Consider the following 16557-nt stretch of genomic DNA (forward strand, 5'->3'; position numbering starts at 1 on the left):
CTCATCCCTTGCAGAGGTTGCTCCTCCAACTGATGAGGGGTCACCCCACACTCCTTGGACACACATCACATCACCAACCACCCTCTCCCACCACTGAAACACCTGGACCAGCCTCAGACAGGTGCAGAATTGCCTAAAACTGAGCTTTTTTTCCAATGGTGACCCCTGTTCACCTGGCTGACTACCTGTGTTGGACTTTATGTACAAAATCCAATTTTCTCTCGGGTAATCGTTTACCAGGATTCTGTAAACGATTACCAGACCATTTTTTCAACACTCTGACTCATCCCTTGCACTACTTCGTCCCCCTACTCATCACGGGTCACTCCACACTTCTTGCGTTTAGATCAATGACCAACATCCATCTCCCCACTCAGAATTTGATCAACTCCTTCCCATTAATTACCATTAATTTTACTGAAAATGGTCTCGTACTTTTCAAATTCTTATTATAATGTTGCGTTCATTTTTCAATCACTACTTTTGTCATTATAAGTGAGATTAACACAAAGTAAAAATGATAGAGCGAGAGAGCGAGACAACGACAACGAAGATGGAAGCTTCGAAGACGAACGACAGAGCGAGACACAATATGGAAGGGTTGAACGAACTTCTTTCCCACCCGAAACCGCCCAAACCCAATTCTTTAAATTTTAACGAGAGAGCGAGAGAGCGACAAGGGTTGAACGAACGTCTTTCCCACCCTAAACCGCGAAACCCAATTCTTCAAATTTTAACCTCGAAATCCCAAAATACCCCTCGCCCCGTAACCCTTTCTCTGTTTTATTTTCAATTTATTTGGCCAATCAAGAGCTGACACGTGGCGTTGTTAAATCTGTGTCAAAATTTCGTTGTCCAAATAACATTTTCCATTGTCTAATACCAATAGATAGCGCTTTTTTAAACAAGCACTATCTATTGGTCTAAATTTTATAAAAAAAAATAATTTTTAATAAAATATTTTAAAAATTATGAAATTATCTTTTAAAAGAAAATATAAAATATTTGTTTTATTATATACAAACCTGTGTTATTTATTAGTTCTATTATTCAAAATAAAAATATAAAGTATTAAAACAAATATAATGAAAACAAAGGTCTCAAAAAGAATATGCAATACTTCAATATATAAATAAAAACTATTGATATAATAATATTTCAAAATATAATCTTTGAGTGTCAACTACGTGTCATGACATGACATTGCTTTATAAGACAATATATACAACCATAACATATATATCCTTGTACCTATAAACATTTACATCACCATAACAACCTATAAGCATGTACTGATTACATGTAACATCAATCTTCCCTAACTTCAATAATTTGTTGTCACGATATGGTTGATATACGCAATTAAGAAAATACTGCAACAAAAAAGATAATATAAAATTAGTCAATTAAATTTTTACTACAAATTAATTATGATAATAAAGATAACTTACATCCATTGAAATTATTCCTCCTTCACATCATGTAATAATTTCTTTTATACATCGGCACACGTAATATCCACAATCATTCATTGTCATTGATTTTGATCCTGACAAAAAATGTAACAATGAGTAAAGGCATCCCATACATTACAAAAGCTGTCAACAAAGAACAAAAGTAGAACCTTTGAAAAATATCAGCATCAAATTCAAGACCGTGACATTCAATTGCTAAATTAAATGTATAAGTATTTGGACTCAATACACCAAATCAGTTTAACCGACATATGAAAATCCAAATAGCTCTATTCCAGTATACAACAGCGTTTAATATAAAGTTAAGCACATTACCCATGGTAATGGATATATGTATGTATCAACAACCAATACTCAAAAAGCCTTAAACCACTATTATAACAACTATTTTTATGTTAAATATATAGTATAATCCATAATATATTATATGATATATGATATATAATATAGTACATAACTATAAATATAGTTATCTAATTATTATAACCGAAACATTTTCTGGCATGATTCAAATAGTCAAATAAATTATTGTGTTAGAGATAACAATCAACAACAATATTATAAAATCTCGAAACGGTTTTGATACCTTGTTTATTATCTATGTTATTTATTCGGTGCAATTCATAATATCTGGTAACCGAATCATTTATTATACGGTTATATACCATAATATATATCATCATGAGAATTTCAGCAATGAACATCTTGAACAAATATATATCGAAATCCACGCCATCAACTATGCAAGTGCAGACTAAGATCTAGTCATAAACGAACTTCATGCTTAAAGTATCATGGAATTCAATTAACGAAGGGGAAGTCTCCTATTGCAAGAACTGATTGCCAATTTTGTCAGCAAAGTTCATAATTAACGATCAAGTCCAAGACCGAGCGGTAAATCCCTCTCGGGAGAGAGGTAAAGCCCTCTCAAAGCCGAACGGTAAAGCCCGTCCACTAGGAAGCACTCCTAGCTCAAAGCAGAGGTAAAACCCTCTCAAAGACGAACGGTAAATCCCGTTCACTAGGAAACAATCCTAGCTCAAAACAGAGGTAAAACCCTCTCAAAGCCGAACGGTAAAGCCCGTTCCCTAGGAAGCACTCCTAGGTCGAAGACCGAGCGGTAAATCCCGCTCGGTTAATGTCAAAGGCCGAGAGGTAAATCCCTCTCGGTTCATGTTGAAGGACGAGCGGTAAATCCCGCTCGGTTAATGTCGAAGGCCGAGAGGTAAATCCCTCTCGGTTCATGTTGAAGACCGAGCGGTAAATCCCTCTCGGGAGAGAGGTAAAGCCCTCTCAAAGACGAACGGTAAATCCCGTTCACTAGGAAACACTCCTAGATCAAAGCAGAGGTAAAACCCTCTCAAAGTCGAACGGTAAAGCCCGTTTCCTAGGAAGCACTCCTAGGTCGAAGACCGAGCGGTAAATCCCCCTCGGGAGAGAGGTAAAGCCCTCTCAAAGACGAACGGTAAATCCCGTTCACTAGGAAACAATCCTAGCTCAAAACAGAGGTAAAACCCTCTCAAAGCCGAACGGTAAAGCCCGTTCCCTAGGAAGCACTCCTAGGTCAAAGACCGAGTGGTAAATCCCCCTCGGGAGAGAGGTAAAGCCCTCTCAAAGACGAACGGTAAATCCCGTTCACTAGGAAACAATCCTAGCTCAAAACAGAGGTAAAACCCTCTCAAAGCCGAACGGTAAAGCCCGTTCCCTAGGAAGCACTCCTAGGTCGAAGACCGAGCGGTAAATCCCCCTCGGGAGAGAGGTAAAGCCCTCTCAAAGACGAACGGTAAATCCCGTTCACTAGGAAACAATCCTAGCTCAAAACAGAGGTAAAACCCTCTCAAAGCCGAACGGTAAAGCCCGTTCCCTGGGAAGCACTCCTAGGTCGAAGACCGAGCGGTAAATCCCTCTCGGTTCATGTTGAAGGACGAGCGGTAAATCCCGCTCGATTAATGTCAAAGGCCGAGAGGTAAATCCCTCTCGGTTCATGTTGAAGGACGAGCGGTAAATCCCGCTCGGTTAATGTCGAAGGCCGAGAGGTAAATCCCTCTCGGTTCATGTTGAAGACCGAGCGGTAAATCCCTCTCGGGAGAGACGTAAAGCCCTCTCAAAGACGAACGGTAAATCCCGTTCACTAGGAAACACTCCTAGCTCAAAGCAGAGGTAAAACCCTCTCAAAGCCGAACGGTAAAGCCCGTTCCCTGAAAAGCACTCCTAGGTCGAAGACCGAGCGGTAAATCCCTCTCGGTTCATGTTGAAGGACGAGCGGTAAATCCCGCTCGGTTAAAGTCGAAGGCCGAGAGGTAAATCCCTCTCGGTTCATGTTGAAGGACGAGCGGTAAATCCCGCTCGGTTAATGTCGAAGGCCGAGAGGTAAATCCCTCTCGGTTCATGTTGAAGAACGAGCGGTAAATTCCTCTCGCTTAATGTCTAAGGACGAGCGGTAAATCCCGCTCGGTTAATGTCGAAGCCCGATAGGTAAATCCCTCTCTTTCATGTTGAAAGACGAGCGGTAAATCCCGCTCGGCTAATGAGGTAAAGCCCTCTCGGTTGATGTTGAAGACCGAGAGGTAAATTCCTCTCGGTTCATGGTGAAGGACGAGCGGTAAATCCCGCTCGGTTAATGTCGAAGGTCGAGAGGTAAAATCCTCTCGATTAAGGTTGAAGACCGAGAGCTGTTGAAGAACGAGCAGTAAATCCCGCTCAGTTAATGTTGAAGGTCGAGAGGTAAAATCCTCTCGATTAAGGTTGAAGACCGAGAGGTAAATTCCTCTCGGTTCCTGTTGAAGGACGAGCGGTAAATCCCGCTCGGTTAATGTCGAAGGTCGAGAGGTAAAATCCTCTCGATTAAGGTTGAAGACCGAGAGGTAAATTCCTCTCGGTTCCTGTTGAAGGACGAGCGGTAAATCCCGCTCGGTTAATGTCAAAGGTCGAGAGGTAAAGCGCTCTCGGTTAATGTAGAAGACCGAGCGGTAAATTCCTCTCGGTTCCTGTTGAAGGACGAGCGGTAAATCCCGCTCGGTTAATGTTGAAAGTCGAGCGGTAAAATGCTTTCAATTCCGCCAACACAGCCTCCCTCAAACTCATCAGTCCTATAGTTAACCACGGCTAAAGCCAACCGCTTAACTCGGACTTGGGGGGCATAATGTATAGTATAAAATATTAACCGAGTGGTTACAAACAACCAACCGGATATTCAGGTAATCTGTTTATATCTTATTCTGTTTATATTTTATTGGGCTTATATCAGCTCAGGATCCATGAGATAAATTATAAATACAAAGCCAGGGCCAAAAGCCAGGTACGTTCCACTTACGCATTATTCACTCTAAGCTACTCTCAAATACTCAATAGTGATAATCATTCACTAAATATTCAACCAAGAGCCGAGGCTCTTCAAATCACACGCCTAACTTGGGCGTCGGAGTACCTTTTGCAGGTACATCCTCCCTCGTCAAGAAGGAGACCGATCGGTTTGTGTCAACACCGATCGGCCAATAGCAGGAGTTTGGAGGCGAGCGAGCGGCCCAGACACGTCAGCAGGTTAGTCTCTCGGTCCCAAAAATATCTACCGAAACAACAATCAATGGTTTTTTGAACATATTAGAAATGAATGCACAACAACTATATGAACAACTGGAATACTTGAACATAACATATAAAGTATGCCAAGATCTTTAAAATTAACTAAACAACAGCACCCCACATCCATCCATCAAGCATTTAACATCATAACACATTCAATTTTTTTTTAAGTTAAAGACCATACCCGCACGTGAATTTTCAGTCCAACCCCATTAACTAATAACTGTAACAATTATACATATATCCTTGCAAATACAACGTTTTTAATTGAGAAACAAAGCAGGGGACAAGACACAAAACTTGCATATCTAGAATGTAAGAATGTTTTTGGCCTTCCACATATTAGAAAGCTAGCACTTAAAAATGTTTTTCACTCGAGGATAACTATACAAGTAAGCACAATTAACATTGATATTTATAAATAATTGAATTTTTCATATAATTTCCAATTTGTATAGTTATTCAATAAATTTAATTAATGTATTTAACTCCATCAAAACAAATAATTTTATACTGTTCTTTTATTAGTATAACAGTAGTAATTATTCAGTATGTTACAAATATAAAAATGTTAAAGGACAATAAACTTTTACCAGTAATAATAAGAATAAAAGGTTTAAATATAACGAAAATAAAATTTCTGTAATTTAAAATTAGTAATGATTGTCTACTAAATGAAGATATTTAATTGATTGAAATGGTGCTAGAACTAGGACAAACTTATTACCGTAACTAGACTAAGACCAAGCCTTGGTCAGAATAAAGTCTTGTAATGAATAAACAAAGAGAAGATGATTGTAAACAAAGAGAAGAGGATTGTCCCACTTCGCCACAATTCGAATTTTTGTTTTAAAGAAAAGAAAAAGCGAAAAGTTGAAGTAGAACAATGATGCACCTCGAGGCTAGTTGTATGATTTGGTATAAAGATTCAAGGGAAAAACATAAAGTATCTGCAGTACTAAGAAGCATGGCCTATATGCACGGTCATAGTAAAGATGCAGAGATATTGTGACCAATTTTGTACTAAAATATTGGATTCCCCATGCACCGAGAGATACAGTCTGAACTTTTTAAAATAATGCACCTAATTCATTAACCCATTACTTAACTTATGAAATCTAAATCAGTTAACACATATCAAAACACATTGAGGTTATGGTTATTAAACAGATTGAAGATAAGATGATTACTGTTATTCTTAGATTTAATAAATTAAGACAACCTAATCTAGTTCAATTAAGCATGTATCGGATAATAAGATTATTCATTTTAAATCAACATACTATGAATCAGACTTGTAACCACTTTCCGCCAACCTATTACTAATTTTCAACCATACTTTAGTCCAAACAGACAACTCCTCCGAAGGAAAACATAAAGGCATCATATGCTGGCTGCACTTAAACAACCAAAGATTTAGTCACGTGAAACATCTAGGAAATAAGAAAAAAAAGACTCAAACCCATTAATAAGCATTGCACTTAAATTCTAGTAAATTCTAAGACGTCTAAACTTCCAACAAGATCACAGAACCACTTCCCCCACTCTCTCTCTTTCACTTGATAGATTCAACGTCACTATACCCTTTTCCCAAATCAGTTTATGAACAGGCCAAACAGAGCATATAATGAAAATTTCTAGAACCCAAACACAAACTACTTACCATTTCATCAACACCAAACTTGATGGAATTTAACATAAATTACATAATTCATCAAGTGCGACTCAAACCACTCACATTTACACTATATTTCAATAAAACATACAATCACCCAATGTGTAATGACATTCTAGTTTTCAATCAACATTTCAACCCACCGTAAACACAAGGCACTCAAATAAAATCTTTATCAAATAAAACAAATAAAGCAACAAAACACTCAATATGAAAAATATATCAACCAAAACCCCACTACACCACACACGCATCTAACTAGATACATTTCTTCTAATAATAAAATCATTTATTCAATGCAATGTTTAAAGAAGTGTCCTTCTTGCAACATGCCCTTAAAAAGACAATTATGGAAAAACCCTATAATCAACTACAATATACTATAGGAACAACTTCATTTTGGTCACAAAAAAAAGGAAAATAAAACATACCGAAGCAAAGGTTGGGCTATCAGTAGCAACACATCTTGTGCAATCACAAGGTACCCAGAACAGGTCACTTCCGGTATCAAGCGCCACCATGAACTTCACTCCCGATGTCCTATTTCAACTGTCGTATGAATCTCCAGAAGAAAAAGAAAAGGATAAAGAAAACCAGAAACCAATCTCCAAGAAAAAACATTACTGACAAAAATTCGTAACATCACCGAAATCATTAACAAAGAATGGTCAAACTTAAACATTATTCACATCTAAATAGTAATTTCTTCTTTCTAAACATGGCCAATCTCATTCAAAATTCAAACCTTAAGTCATTGTCACTTCATTAAACTGATAACTAAATTATTATAAAGAAATTATTAATCAATTTAAATTAAAAGAAGAATCTAATTTTCAACTCTTCATACACTAATTTTCACATTATCAACAATTAAAAACGGTTTCAACATAATTATTAACAAAATTCAATCTTCCTATCATTTTATGGTTAGAAAAGAGTAGGAAGAGATTATATTTAAATTAAAATCTTGAAAAATAAAACTTTAAATAATGACAATAGAAGAATCAAAGAGAAGAAAAGGTACAATCCGAGGGAGCTGATGCGGAAGGTGGAGTTGCCATCGGAGAAAGCGAGACTGGCGTCGATTTGAGAGAGTTTGCGGCCACGGAGGAAGCGATCGTGGTCGGCCAACTCAGTGTAGTAGTCGACGGTGCCCTTATCGGGAGGAGGGGGATTCTGGCAGCGGTGTGGGACCACTTTTTGACGGGTTCGGAGTGGCGGTGGTGCATGGTGAACGTGTAAACGTGGTCGTGGCACTAGCAAAACTCCTAGAGGGAGATGAAGGTGACAACAACGACGAAAACGAAAACAAGCATTTTCTTCGTTTGGCACCTTTACGCTAACCCTCTCCCGATAAATCCCGCATTGCTTGGTGGAGCCTAGGGTTTGGCATGGTGGAACAAGAGAAGATCTTGGCGTGACGTGACTGACATCTTGGATCGAAACAGTGTCGTTTATGGTCACTGTGATTATGTCTGTATATGGAGTGAGCGACTGCTTTATAATATGAAAATGCCAAAGCCATGTGAGTGGGTCTCACCATCGCGCTTTCATTTTTTAACGCTTTCCAGCTCTCCAATGCGTGCAAGTCGGCGACTTTCAGAGTGGCCTCAGCTTGTCGTTTCTCAGAGCGAGGGCGAGCGGCAGCGGTGATGGCAGAGTCAACCTCTCTCTCCAATGTCTCAACTCGTTGCTGGAGCAGTTTGATGGAGCGGGCTTGGTCAGCGGTAAGGAAGGCTTTGGAGAACGTGTCTTCGTCGATGAAGATGGCTTTGGTGAGAAGAAGCTTCTGGAGAGATTCGAGATTGCGATGCAGGGAAGAGAAATTAGAATTGTGAAGAGGGAAAATGTGGTTGTAGAGGGAACGCGAAAATGTGATTTAGGAGATATTGTGATAGGTTTTTTAAAATTTGGGGGCAAATACGAACTGAAATTTGGGGGCAAATACGAAGTCAAATTTGGGGGAATGGGTTTGATGAATCTAAACGAAGTGAAACTGAAAATTTAGAAAACGAGGGAAAATTTTGGCTGAGGGTAGAAAGAAGCTCCCAAAGAGAAATGTAAAAGAGCACGCAGCTGTTTCAAATAACGCTATCTATTGTGTTGAAATAGACTGCGTTTTTTAAAACAAACGCTATCTTTTAGCTTATTTTAAATTATGAATAAAAAAAATAATATTAATTATTTATAGACTGTTTTTTTTAAAAAAGCGCTATCTATAGTCATAGGTTTAGATAGCGTTTTTTTAAATAAGCGCTATCTATTGTTTCGTGCATTAATAGATAGCGCTTATTTAATAGATAGCGCTTATTTAAATAAGCGCTATGTATTGAGCGCTATCTATCATCAATTTTGTAGTACTCAAGAGAATTGCTACTCCTTACATGGTTTCCCTTCCAAAATCGCCAATATTTCGAAGACTGAAACTTCCACTTCGAAAACTGAAACCTCCACTTCTATGTTTTTTGAGGATGAATATCAAGAGTATTTAAGGTTAAAGTCTAACAGCTTGGCACAACCATCTCAATCTCCCAATACATCAACAGCCTGCGTTTCTCAATCTATGGAATGTCAAAATTCATGGGTAATTGACTCAGGTGCTTCTGATCACATTTCTGGTAATACCTCTTTGTTCTCATCTATTTCCTTTCGAGAAAAACCTCATTTCATAACCCTTGCAAATGGATCTAAAACTTCTTCCAAAGGAGTCGGTCATGTTTCTTTGTCTCCCTCCCTCAATCTCAACTCAGTCCTTTTTGTCCCTAATTGTCCTTTTAATTTAATTTCCTTAAGCCAGTTGACTAAAATGTTAAATTGTTCAATAACCTTTGATCATAAATCTTTTGTTATACAGGAGCGTGGTTCGGGGAGACAGATTGGAGAAGGATATGAAGCTGGCGGATTATACCATTTTGGATCTCGTCCAAGGGTGTCTTGTGTTGCTGCTCCTAATCCTAAAGTGCTACATGATCAACTTGGCCATCCTCATTTGTCCAAATTAAAAAAGATGTGTCCTGAACTTAGTGGTCTCTAAACCTTAGAATGTGAGTCATGTCAATTAGGAAAACATGTTTGATCTTCCTTTCCTAAAAGGTCTCAATCAATATGTAATTCTAGTTTTTCCATCATCCATTCTGATATATGGGGACCTAGTCGTATCTCCTCCTTTGGTTTTAGATATTTTGTTACCTTTATTGATGAATATTCAAGATGTACTTGGGTTTATCTTATGAAAAATCGTTCTGAATTGTTAGCTATATTTACATCCTTTTTGAATGAAATCAAGAATCAATTTGGTCAAGTAATCAAAATATTAAGAAGTGATAATGCAAAAGAGTATTTCTCATCCTTCTTTTCTGCCATCTTGAGTTCCCATGGTATCTTACATCAGTCTACTTGTCCTCATACACCACAACAAAATGGTATAGCAGAACGAAAAAATAGACACTTGGTTGAAACTGCTCGTACCCTTTTGCTTGGTGCCCATATTCTTGTCCATCACTGGGGGATGCCATCTTAACTGCATGTTATCTTATTAATAGGATGCCCTCCTCCTCTCTTGATAATAAAGTCCCTTTCTCCATTTTGTTTCCTAATGATCCTCTCTTTCATACATCTCCTCGAGTGTTTGGCTGTGTATGTTTTGTTCATGACATGTCTCCAGGTCTACACAAACTCTCCGCTCGCGCTCTCAAATGTGTCTTCTTAGGCTATTCTCGACTTCAAAAAGGATATCGGTGTTACTCTCCTGAAACTAAGAAGTATTACATGTCTGCCAATGTCACATTCTTTGAACAGACTCCTTACTTCTCTCCATCTGTTCAGGATGTTTCTATCCTCCAACAAGTCCTTCCTATTCCAATGGCTGAGTCAAATAGCTCCACTGTCTCTGTCATTCCAAGTCTTGATCACAATCCTTCTACACCTGTTTCTCCACATACTGAGATCATCCCACACAGGGCCCCAATGGATAGTTCACCTCCCCAAGACAATGGTGAATCTCCTACTTCAGATTCTTCTCCCTCGTTACCTCCTCCCACGCCTCCTGGTGCAAATGATTCAGCATGGCCTATTGCCCTCAGAAAAGGTACTCGTTCCACTCGGAACCCTCATCCCATTTATAATTTTCTAAGCTATCATCGATTGTCGCCCTCCTATTTTTCTCTTTTATCCTCAGTGTCCTCTGTTGTTATACCCAAGAATGTGAAAGAAGCACTTGATCATCCTGGATGGCGACAAGCTATGATTGCAGAAATGCAGGATCTTGACCATAGTAATACTTGGGAGCTGGTGCCCCTTCCCCTAGGAAAAAAGGCGGTTGGTTGTCGATGGGTGTATGCAGTTAAAGTTGGCCCTGATGGTGAAATTGATCGGCTCAAAGCTCGGCTTGTTGCAAAAGGTTACACTCAGGTTTATGGTCTTGATTATTGTGACACTTTCTCTCCTGTAGCCAAGAAGACTACTATTCGTCTCTTCTTTGCCATGGCAGCCATTCGTCACTGGCCACTTCATCAATTGGATATCAAGAATGCCTTCCTACATGGTGATCTTGAGGAAGAAGTTTATATGGAGCAACCTCTTGGGTTTGTTGCTCAGGGGGAGTCTGGTATGGTATGCAAATTGCATCGATCTCTATATGGCCTCAAGCAATCCCCACGTGCTTGGTTTGGAAAGTTTAACTCCATTGTTCAAAAATTTGGGCTAAAATGCAGTGAAGCAGACCATTCAGTTTTTTATTGTCATTCTTCTCTCGGGAAATGTGTTTACTTAATAGTATATGTTGATGATATTGTCATTACAGGAAATGATGCTGTTGGAATATCTCAACTAAAAGAGTACTTGTGTAGACATTTTCAAACCAAGGATCTTGGAAGTCTCAAAAATACTTCTTAGGCATTGAAGTAGCGCAATCAAAAGATGGAGTTGTAATCTCCCAAAGGAAGTATGCTCTTGATATATTACAAGAAACAGGCATGATTGATTGTAGACCGGTAGACAGTCCCATGGACCCAAACCAGAAATTAAGGACAGAAGAAGGTGAATTATTCTCCGATCCAGAGAGGTATAGGAGGCTGGTTGGCAAACTGATTTATCTCACTATTACAAGGCCAGATCTATCCTTTGCAGTTGGAGTGGTTAGTTAGTTCATGCAGGCTCCATGTGTTGACCATTGGAATGCTCTCATTCGCATTTTAAGGTATGTAAAGAAGGCTCCCGGGCAAGGATTGTTATATGAAGATAAAGGAAGCATTCATGTCTTTGGGTATTGTGATGCAGATTGGGCAGGTTCACCTATTGATAGACGGTCTACAACAGGATTTGTGTTTTTCTGGGAGGAAACATTATTTCATGGAAAAGTAAGAAACAGAATGTAGTAGCTTGATCAACCGCGGAAGCCGAGTATAGGGCAATGTCATCATTAACATGTGAAGTTATATGGGTGAAACAATTCCTTCAAGAGCTTAAATTTTGTGACATCCATACTATGAAGATGTATTGCGACAATCAAGCTGCTCTCCACATTGCATCAAATCCAGTGTTTCACGAGAGGACTAAACATATAGAAATTGATTGTCATTTTGTTCGTGAAAAGTTGTTGACCAAAGAAATATGTACTGAGTTTATTGGGTCAAACGATCAACTCGCAGATGTATTGACTAAGTCATTAAGGGGTCCTCGGATTGAGTTTATTTGTTCCAAGCTTGGTACATACAATTTGTATGCTCCAGCTTAAGGGGGAGTGTTAGGAATTTGTATGTTAGAAATTTCACAAGGCATGGATATAAGCTGCTGCATTCTTTGAGTTCTGCCTAAAGGTATAGAGACAATGACTAGTCAGAGGAGTTATTTAATGTAAGAGTCAGAAGGTCAGATCTTTACCCTTAGATCTTAAGTGAATAGTATGGTCTAGAAAGTAAAAGCCATGCATCGTTTTTTAAATGACACGTGACCTTTAAGATTGACAAACATGAAACAACATGTATTGGTTTTTTTGTTTGTTTTATGCCCATTAAGTAATCTGAATTCAACATAGTAATTGTAACATCCCAAAATATAGTAATTACCATAATTTAGAATTAATTACAATTAACAGTAAATAAGCAGTCTTTACATTAATAAAGCAGAGTTCAAAAGCCGAACGACTTGGATAATAAAAATAGCGTACGCTTAAACAGAAATGGAGATCATTAGGACGAACGGCTTTACAAAATACATAGCCGAACGCTCAAATTACTCTAACATTTAAACGAGCGCTCTAAGGCTCGGTCTTTACTTCCACTTGCACCAGATTTGCTTCTTCTAAATTTTCTTCTTCCAGCATTTCTTCCAGGGATGCACCACCATCTGCTCACATCCACAACGGATGATCATTGCATTTGACAAGACGGAGATACGTATACAAGACAACACAAGGAAATGCAAGGGTAAGCTTATAATATTTAATTCATACGTTCATCATACACATTCAACGTATCAATGCACACGTATAACATACACTTTAACATATTGGAATATAGAAATTTTTATAAATATAAAAGACGACCGTCCGGACTGTATGAACCGTGTAGCTACAGGCGTCCTTGCACCCGAGTGATGTAGTAACTGGGATACCCTCAACAGCTGCCACTCGAGGTTAATCCTTCGCCCCTGCTAAGTGAGGGATACGAAAGACCTCCTGCCATTCCCACACATGACTACTCCCTTCTACGTGAAGATGAGCATCACGGAATATCAGGATGGACCAAGCCAGCATTAGCTAACCATAGTCATACTTTACCAATTCAATCTTTCAATATATATATATGAGACGTTCCTCCCTGGAACGCTCGTCCAAAATCCAACATCATAAATTCAGTTCTCATAGTGTTCACACTTTAACTTATCATAATTCATCATCTTTCACATCATTAGGTTCAGGAGTCAAAAATGACGAACGTTCAGTCCAATGAAGGGTGAGGACGAACGTCTAAATGAATTTACTGGATAATCAGTAAAAATATATAACGAACGTACTTTCTGTTTGACCAATTAAATGAACTGACTCAACTTTGAAGTGTACTGGTACTTAGAAAAATATTTGGGATAAAAACTTGCACCAGATTTAATGCACAATGGAGGATCAAGAACACTTAGAATTATTTTTGAAGAGACTTGCATATGAAAACCACTGCCAGGAATGGAACGAACGTAAAGAAAATTGAATATTTAATACTTTGGACGAACGCTGTTTTATCAAATGAGTATTCAATTAGAACGAACGATTGGTCTGAGACATTGCGCAATTTAGAACGAACGCTCGTTATAAGACCTAGCGCTATTTTAGGACGAACGCTCGACATAAGGCCGAACGCTATCAAAGACGAACGCTCGACTTAAGGTCGAACGCTATCAAAGACGAACGCTCGACATAAGGCCGAACGCTATTACGAACGAACGTTCGACATAAGGCCGAACGTTCTCATTTCAGCATTGTTTAATTTAAGGCGTACGACAACTCTACGTTGAGCCGAACACTCAAACATAGTAACTCAATAAGGACGCTCGTTCTCACACCGAATTCTTCCCAAATGAAAGAATTCAATTCTAAGCCTTTGCAGGGAAACCGAACGGTATAAGACCGTACGGTGACGAGCGTTAATTATCATAGGGACTTTCTCAGATACAGATTTTCAACCTTAACAGGATTCCAGATTTTTTTTTCCAACTTATCTTAACTCAATATTTCTCATGTAATTCATACTTTGTAATTTTAAATCAACACAATTCCAGACTTTATACAATTCACATTCATACGTATCAAATATACTCATACATCACAGCCAACACATATTCCATGCATCCAGTTCAATCAACGTTCATTCATACATGCTAAAATCAACATATTGATCATACATACAGTTCATATCATACGTTCATGATTCATACAAGTATAAATTAAATTTATAAGCTCCCCTTACCTGGATAGCAGTGTACGCCCTAAAATATGATTTCCACACGTTCAACTACAGTTCTTCTATACGCAACAGCCCCTTAAGTTCCTTCTACTCAATCTAACCACTTGATCTAAACACCCACAACCAGAATTTATTCAGATACAGTACATGCATAAACCGATAGCATGGTTTCGCATGAAACCCTAATGGACAGCTACTAAAGAGAGAAACTTACCAGTTGGATTCCAGTTCTGTTCGGTCCAAAAGGAAGACCACAGCTGGATGAATGTTCCTACGGTGCTGAAAACGGGTTTGGAGAAGTAACGTAAGATTAACAGTAGAGAGAAGTTGGAAGTTTTAGAGAGAAGATGGAGAAAATGGAGGTTTGGGTTCAGAGGAAGACGAAGAGTGCGTGGTGCAGGTGAGAGGGTTTTCTGAAAATCCAGTTTTGTGAAATTCACGTTCGTTTGAGCGAACGTACCCCAAGCTGACACGTGCCCACTAAATTCTGAACTGGAAGCTTCTTCTGCAACACGTGGCGTGTGTGCAGGGGAAGCCATGTGCGTTTTCAGAGAATGATGGGCGTGGTTTCAGTGAATGTCAGAGAGTTTATCAGATTTGAAAATGGGTTTTAAAATGAGATAAGAATGGATTGAGGGGTGTATTAATGGTGATGTGACAGGTAATTACAGAGAAATTTTCAGGGTCTCACATTCTCCCTAACTACAAAAATTTTCGTCCTCGAAAATTTAAAACTTACCCGTGAATAGGTGGGGATACAAGTCTCTCATCGCACTCTCTACTTCCCAAGTTGAGTCACCAGTCTTAGCGTCCCACACTATCTTTACTAAACGAACGTCCTTCCCTTTGTGTAATTTTGTGCGAACGTTCTCAACACGAACTGGTTGCAACTCCAGCGTTCGATCCGGTTGTAGGTGAATGTCTTCCAGTTCTAAGACATGAGAGGGGTTGGCTATATACTTTCTGAGTTGAGACACATGGAAGACCGGATGTAGATTTGATAGTTGAGGTGGCAATGCTAATTCGTAAGCTACTGGTCCAATTTTCCTCAAAATCTGGTACGGTCCTATGAACTTTGGCGACAGCTTCTTTGGACGAACGACTCTGCCTACTCCAGTAATTGGGTTGAGTCTCAAGAATACGTGATCCCCTGCAGCAAACTCCAATGGCCTCCTTCTTCTATCCGCATAAGATTTTTGCCTACTCAGGGACGTCTTCAATCTCTCCTGGATCAACTTCACTTTGTCAGTCGTTTGCTGGATGAGCTCAGGTCCAGTTAGCACGTTCTCTCCTTCCTGGAACCAGCAAAGTGGCGTTCGGCATTTCCTTCCATAGAGAGCTTCAAACGGCGCCATACCAATGCTAGCTTGAAAACTGTTGTTATACGTGAACTCCACTAGCGGCAGTATTTCATCCCAGGCGCCCAAGTGATCTAGGACGCACGTCCTCAGTAAATCTTCCAGCGTCTGGATGGTACGTTCGGACTGACCGTCCGTTTGAGGATGATACGCTGAACTCATCTGCAGTTTGCTTCCCAACTCGCCTTGTAACGATTGCCAAAACCGAGATGTGAATCTCGGGTCTCGGTCAGAAATTATGCTTGAAGGCACTCCATGAAGACGAACGATCTCCTTGATGTACAACTTAGCCAAATTTGTCATTGACATCTTCAAGTTTACTGCTAGGAAGTGGGCGCTCTTTGTTAATCTGTCCACGATTACCCAGATTGAATCATGATTTCGAACCGTACGTGGTAGATGGGTCACGAAATCCATAGAAATGCTGTCCCACTTCCACTCTGGAATTTCCAATGGTTGAAGCAAGCCGCCTGGTCGTTGGTGTTCAGCCTTTGCACGTTGACAGGTCAAGC

General features: G+C 39.3%; 2 long non-coding RNA genes across 3 annotated transcripts; both read right to left on the reverse strand.

The window, feature by feature from the left end:
* Positions 1–1100: 1100 nt before the first annotated feature.
* Positions 1101–8807, reverse strand: LOC148192870 (uncharacterized). 2 transcript variants are annotated; one of them, XR_015781904.1, is made up of 4 exons: positions 7757–8807; positions 7164–7294; positions 1452–1549; positions 1101–1373 (listed from the first exon to the last, which is right to left on the reverse strand). It is a non-coding gene; the product is annotated as an uncharacterized LOC148192870 (long non-coding RNA). The 2 variants fall into 2 exon arrangements; XR_015781903.1 differs by having other exon boundaries at positions 7164–8807.
* Positions 8808–12844: 4037 nt separating this feature from the next.
* Positions 12845–15362, reverse strand: LOC148192871 (uncharacterized). Its single transcript, XR_015782417.1, has 3 exons — positions 14902–15362; positions 14691–14796; positions 12845–13077 (listed from the first exon to the last, which is right to left on the reverse strand). It is a non-coding gene; the product is annotated as an uncharacterized LOC148192871 (long non-coding RNA).
* Between the last annotated feature and the right edge of the window lie 1195 nt (positions 15363–16557).

This window comes from Vigna umbellata, chromosome 9 (genome assembly GCF_029865625.1).
Source record: "Vigna umbellata cultivar VRB3 chromosome 9, Vumbellata_1.0, whole genome shotgun sequence".
Lineage (NCBI taxonomy): Eukaryota > Viridiplantae > Streptophyta > Magnoliopsida > Fabales > Fabaceae > Vigna > Vigna umbellata.